Here is a 7007-nt window from a genome sequence, read left to right on the forward strand (position 1 = left end):
AGAAACTCTGAGAGATAATTTTCTGTTCCAACATGTGAGAGACCCGACACATTACAGAGGGGAGCAAACACCCAAGCCACTTGACCTCATCATAACAAACGAGGAGGGTATGGTGGCCAAACTGGAACACCTTGCCCCAGTTGGCACCAGTCACCATACAGTGTTGTCATTCAGATTTAACTGTTACCTAGTTCAAGATAAGGCCAGGCCAAGGTGCAAATATTACAAGGGAAATTACAATGGGATGAGGGAAGAGATGAGGGGTATCAACTGGCCTGACTTATTAAGGTACAAGAACGCAGACACTACGCTGAATATCATAACTAGTAAAATGACCCATTTGATCGATAAATATATACCCAAGACCAAACCCAGTGCTTCTAGGAATACGAGGGGATCCCTACACATGAACCATGCGGCGGTCGACAAAATTAAGAAGAAAACCCAGAAATTCAAGACGTGGGTTGGGTCAAACGATGAGCAAGACAGGAGGATGTATGCAAGAGCCAGAAACCAAGCAAAGATAGAGTGTAGGAGGGCTGAAAAGGAGTTCCAAAGGCTGGTTGCACGCGAGGTCAAGTCAAACCCAAAGGCGTTTTACCGCTATGCAAAGTCGAAATTGAAAACGCGAGTAGGAGTATCAGACCTGAGGCTTGAAGATGGTAGTTACGCAGATTCTGACCAGGATAAAGCTGAGGCATTGAACAGCTTCTTTTCCTCAGTGTTCACAAGAGAGGATGCAACTAACCTTCCTGCGTTTGAGGACAGACGGTTCGACACAGCACTGACCCACATTGTGTTCACAGAAGAGGGTATTAGAAATAAACTGTCCAGGCTAAAGGTCCATAAGAGTCCTGGACCTGACATGGTGCATCCTAGAGTGCTAAGGGAGCTGTGCAACGAGTTTGCAGAGCCCCTGAAGATTCTGTTTTGTAAATGCCTGGATGAACAAATGGTCCCCAGTGAATGGAAAGTGGCTTATGTGAGTCCTATCTTCAAGAAGGGTGATAGTCACTCCACGAACAACTATAGACCGGTGAGCCTGACCAGCATAATATGTAAAGTACTTGAGAGTATTATCAGAGATGCAGCGATGGAACATCTACTACGAAACAACCTTGTAAAAGATTGCCAACACGGTTTTATGCCGGGGCGCTCTTGCTTGACACAATTGCTCAAGGTATTGGATATTTGGACCCATATTCTAGAACGGGGTGGTAATATCGACAATATTTACCTAGATTTTGCCAAGGCTTTCGACAGTGTACCCCACGAAAGGCTGAAAATCAAACTGGAAGGGTACGGAATTCGGGGATATGTCCTAGCGTGGATAGAAGACTTTCTACATGACCGCAAGCAATGTGTGGTGATTAATGGCACGAAATCGTCATCTGTACCTGTAACAAGTGGGGTACCACAGGGTAGTGGATTGGGCCCGCTGTTGTTTGTTTGTTTCATAAATGATATGCCTGACGTACACTCCTCCATACAAATGTTTGCCGATGATGGCAAGTTATTTCGGGAAATTTAGAACCAAGCGGACTGTGAAGAGCTGCAGAAGGACCTCTGTGGGCTCCAGGAATGGTCGAAGGAATGGCTGCTGAGATTCAATGTCACGAAGTGTAAGAGGATGCACCTGGGGCGTACCAACGGTAAGGAGGCGTACCATATGTCCCAACGGGATGAAGAAAATGTACTAGTTGAGACTGTGTGTGAGAAGGACCTAGGTGTGTATGTTGACAATGAGCTGAAGTTCTCGGGCCATTGTGAGAAGAAGGTAAATCAGGCAAATAAATTATTGGGTCTTATAAGAAGGTCGTTCAGATATCTAGACGGTCCGTCCCTCGTGACGATCTTCAGGAGTGAAGTGCTTCCCCATCTGGAGTACTGTCACCCCATCTGGTCCCCGAGATATGCTAGGGACTGTCAGTTGGTTGAAAATGTTCAAAGGAGGGCCACCAAACTGGTGCCTGCACTTCGGCACCTCAGCTACCCTGAGAGATTGGAGCGCCTGAACTTGCCTAGCTTATACTACAGACGGGCAAGGGGGGACCTAGTTGAGGTTTATAAGCATCTCAGGGGGCACTACTCAGTTGAGTGTCCTTACTTGGAGCTGGCGGACGCTCGCCCCACAAGGGGTCACAGCTCAAGATTGAAGAAGCCGCAAGTCCAGAAAACCGTGAGGGCAAACTTTTTCGGAGTGAGGGTTGTAAACTCTTGGAACAATCTACCAGAGAGTGTTGTGACGGCACCGAGTGTGAGCTCTTTCAAGAGAAGACTTGACCAACACTGGAGCGGGTTCAGGTACATTCAGGAGCCGGTGCATGCCCAGTATTTGCCGACAGAGACGTGACCGATCGCCCGGGCGGCTAACAAGCCGATCAGTGGCGAAGAGGATAAAAGTAAAAGTAAGATACTTCTTTTAGCTACTGTACAATCAAGTACCTGTATATTGTAATAAATAAAATAAACTTCTGTACTGTATACACCATACTGTACTCGCCAGTAGATGCTGTCGTCTTGAGTTTGCGATGCAGGCAGGCCAAACGGTGATATGATACAGGTTGACCTGCCTTTGTCCTGTACCATCTACTAGCAGGTGTTGCTCATTGTCACTTATCTCTCCCTCCATAAAGGAGGGATTCTATATGCACTGTATACTGTACATACACCCTCTACACACCAGCCTACAGTTGACATGCACTGTTCACTTTGCTATGTATACAGTACTACAGTGCATACGTACGGTACTTTCGCACTTACTAAATACTTTAACAGTACATTATAACACAGATTTTATGTGAAAAAAGCATGAGCAAGCAAACAAGCTTGTACAATGGCAGTAGATAATGAACTAAGTGTCATGATGCTAGAGTTTGAGGAGATAAGCTGTGAAATACATCAGCCAATCATAGGTATCCCAAGCGGTCACATGACAGTAGTATCCAATTATAACTCATGAGCACTCTCAGCCCACCCACTCTCATGGTTGGCATTTGTCGGTGCATGACGCAATTTCTTGGAAATTCGTTTGAATACCTGTGAGAAATTTTCTCATTAAAAAAAAAAAATAAAAAAATATATATATATATATATATATATATATATATATATATATATATATATATATATATATATATATATATATATATATATATATATATATATATATATATATATATATATATATATATATATATATATATATATATATATATATATATATATATATATATATATATATATATATATATATATATATATATATATATATATATATATATATATATATATATATATATATATATATATATATATATATATATATATATATATATATATATATATATATATATATATATATATATATATATATATATATATATATATATATATATATATAGAAGTCCGCGTGCTTTATTGGGCTAATGAAATATATATGGATCTTCGTGTTTCGAAGCCGGATTTGGTAAAACGTTACTCTGACCACCTACGTGATACGGGTGGTCCCCAATAGAGGTTCACGGCGCCATAAGTTCGTTGAACCGGCTTTGTGTGAAATATAACAAAGTCTAGGACTGCTTTTAGTATCCTGGTGGTCCAGCGGTTAGCGTTCCCCGGTCACAGTCATAGGATTGTGGGCCGTGGGTTCGAATCCTGGCGGGTTGAGGTGTTGATTGTATGTAGAAGTCCGCGTGCTTTATTGGGTTAATGAAATATATATATATATATATTATATATATATATATATATATATATATATATATATATATATATATATATATATATATATATATATATATATATATATATATATATATATATATATATATATATATATATATATATATATATATATATATATATATTTATTTATTTATTTATATTTATATTATTTATTTTCCTGGTTATGAAGAGTTCTCGTGGTCGAAGATTCCAGCATAAGGAGAGATTACTACATCAGTTATTCACAATAACTTTGCTGAATACATTTGTTCCTATTGTGTTTGATAGTGCATAACGTTGCTTTAATTCTTACTGTGTATCGTATTGATGTCTTTCAAAATAAATTATTTAAAAAAAATTTGAATTGTATTTTTCCCAAAAGGGTAAATAATGAGTGCACACGCTACACTGGAGCTTTGATCGGCCTTGGGTATGATGAGGAAAATGGCCGGGCCATATATCCAGATGAGGATATTGAATTAGAATTTGACGTTAACTTCACCCAAAATGATTTGATCACGGTGAGTACATTGTCTTCTCTCGGTATTGACCAGTACGCTCATTGTTTGTTATATCATCAAGCTGTGTTATGTTGTAGATTTTTGGTGTGTGTGTGTGCTAGACTAATAAGTTTTTTTAGTTATTTACTTTTTTAATATAATATATATATATATATATATATATATATATATATATATATATATATATATATATATATATATATATATATATATATATATATATATATATATATATATATATATATATATATATATTATTTTTTCTGACCGTCAGATCAACATGGTAAGATACCTAATGGATGCCGCCCTTCAGGAGAAAGATGAGATCTCAAGCCATATGCTCATTAGCATAAGGAAGAAATTGAGGAAGCTAATTATCTCGTAAGTTATTTTTTTACCCTTCTCATGACGTGTTGTTTGATTTCTTACGTTTTCAGGTTTTTAGCTTTTTATGCTCTCCACCCATTTCAGGTTTCCACTCAGTAACTTTCCAAAGACAAAATGAGGTTAATATCAGTTTTATAATGATATTGTAATTTGATGAATTTTTTATTGAGAAAGTTGAAGATGTTACTCTGGATGGGCTGCCATATAAGATGCACCCCCCATTTTAGCAGGGAGTATATAGGAAAAACTTTTGTGTGTATTTTCCTCTTATAGCCATAGTTTTCTTAAAACAATATATATTGTCCTGGTCAGAATCTGCGTAACTACCATCTTCAAGCCTCAGGTCCGATACTCCTACTCGCATTTTTAATTTCAACTTTGCATAACGGTAAAATTCCTTTGGGTTTGACTTGACCTCACTTGCAATCAGCCTCCAGAACTCCTTCTCAGCCCTTCTACACTCTGACTTTGCTTGGTTCTTGCATACAACCTCCTGTCCTGCTCATCGTTTGTCCCAACCCACATCTTCAATTTTGGGGTTTTCTTCTTAAACTTTGTCGACTGCTGCATGGTTCATGTGTAGCAGTTTCCTTGTATTCCTGGAGGCACTGTGTTTGGTCTTGGGTATAAATTTTTCAATGAAATGGTTCACTTTACTGGCTATGATATTCAGTGTAGTGTCTGTGTTCTTATACCTTAGTGAGGCAGGCCAGTGGATACCCCTCGTCTCCTCCCTCATCCTGTCATAATTTCCATTGTAATATAATAATCTTCACCTGGTTTTGTTGTGAACCAAGTAACAGTTAAATCTGAAGGACAACGTTATGTGGTGACTGGTGCTAACGAGGGCAAGGTGTTCCAGCTTGGCCACCATACCCTCCTCGTTTGTTTTGATGAGGTCCAGTGGCTTGGATCTTTGCTCCCCTCTGTAATGAATCACACAGGAGAAAATATGTGTGATAAGGTCCTGGACACATTGAATGAATTGGACATAGATATTCAAAATTGTCGTGGACAATCGTACGATAATGCCGAGTAGTTTTACCGCTTGTTGGTTTCAGATAAAATACAAAATCTTCTGGAACAGTATAACAAATTGTAACCCATTTATCATGAATCACAAAATCTGTCAATTTTTCTGCATGTGGTATTGAGTGTGAATGGCTCCCAGACCACCTCATTGTTCACAAGTACTGTACACCCCATTTATTACCAAGTGCCTCTGGAGATAAAGAGAATTGAGAAACTGTATAATAATGACTTAAATAACATTTCAGGTTGTTGGAGGAAGGGAGAGCATACAAGGATCCTGAACCCCACCAACAACTGTACCGCTGGAACATGGTAAGTTACAGTTGGCAGTTTTCTCCTCTTGTTGCATCAAAGTTTCGTGTATTTACTGTAGCTATAATTTTCTATTGAGTGAATCTTCTGAACACAGAAATTTGTCGAAGATTATAGAATATTCTGTATACTCTAAAGGTATTTGACAATTTCTGGATACTCTTCAGTGTTAAGTGAATTTTCTGATCAAAGACAAATTAATTTTTCTGTGATTTTACAAAGACAAATAACTTGAATAGTCATCAACAACTAATGAATAGGTTATGAACTTTTTAGATTTTGAAATGTACTAAAATGTCCAATTTTTGTGGTTATAAGTTGCCTTTTATGAAACTTTTTTAAGGTTTTTACTTACCTTATACTTTTATCCTTTTCGCCATGAATCAGCTCCTTAGCTGCTTGGGAAGTCAGTCAGGTCTCTTTTAAGCACGGTTGATAAATACTGAGCATGTACTGGCTTCAAAATGTATCTGTACATGTGCCAGTGTTGGTCAAGTCTGGTCTTGAAAGAGCTCACACTCAAAGCCGTCACAACACACTAGTATTTTTTTTCCGTGTGTTCACAATTCTCTACAAAAAAGTTAGCACTCACAATTTTCTGGACTTGTGGCTTCAACTTTGAGCTGTGACCCTTTGTGGGGCAGGTCTCCACTAGTTTCAGGTATGGACACTCGACTGAAATATTATAAACTTCACTTAAGTTACCCCTTGCCCGTCTATAGTATAAGCTAGGTAGTTGCAGGTATTCTAATCTCTGGGTAACTGAGGTGCCGTCGTGCAGGTACCAGTCTAGTGGACCTCCTTTGGACATTTTCAATCAACTGAGTCTCTAGCATATCTCGGGGACCAGACGGGGAAGCACCTCGCTCTTGAAGAGCGTTTTGAGGGACAGACCGTTTAGATATCTGAACGACCATCTTATAAGACCGACTAGCTTCATTGCTTGATTCACCTTCTTCCCACAATGGCCTGAGAGCTTCAGTTCATTGTCAACATACACACCCAGGTCCTTTTCACATACAGTCTTAT

General features: G+C 38.6%; 1 protein-coding gene across 1 annotated transcript in view; it reads left to right on the plus strand.

Annotated features, from left to right (window-relative positions):
* The window catches only part of LOC121869494 (ATP-dependent RNA helicase TDRD9-like), a 57635-nt gene extending 53396 nt beyond the window's left edge, over positions 1–4239 (plus strand). Inside the window, exon 25 of the mRNA XM_042370848.1 lies at positions 4109–4239. The gene's annotated coding sequence lies outside the window, so the exon portion shown is untranslated. The remainder of the gene's footprint in view (positions 1–4108) is intronic.
* Positions 4240–7007: the final 2768 nt, after the last annotated feature.

The sequence above is a fragment of the Homarus americanus genome, unplaced genomic scaffold (genome assembly GCF_018991925.1).
Source record: "Homarus americanus isolate GMGI-L3 unplaced genomic scaffold, GMGI_Hamer_2.0 scaffold23578, whole genome shotgun sequence".
In the NCBI taxonomy this organism is placed as follows: Eukaryota; Metazoa; Arthropoda; class Malacostraca; order Decapoda; family Nephropidae; genus Homarus; species Homarus americanus.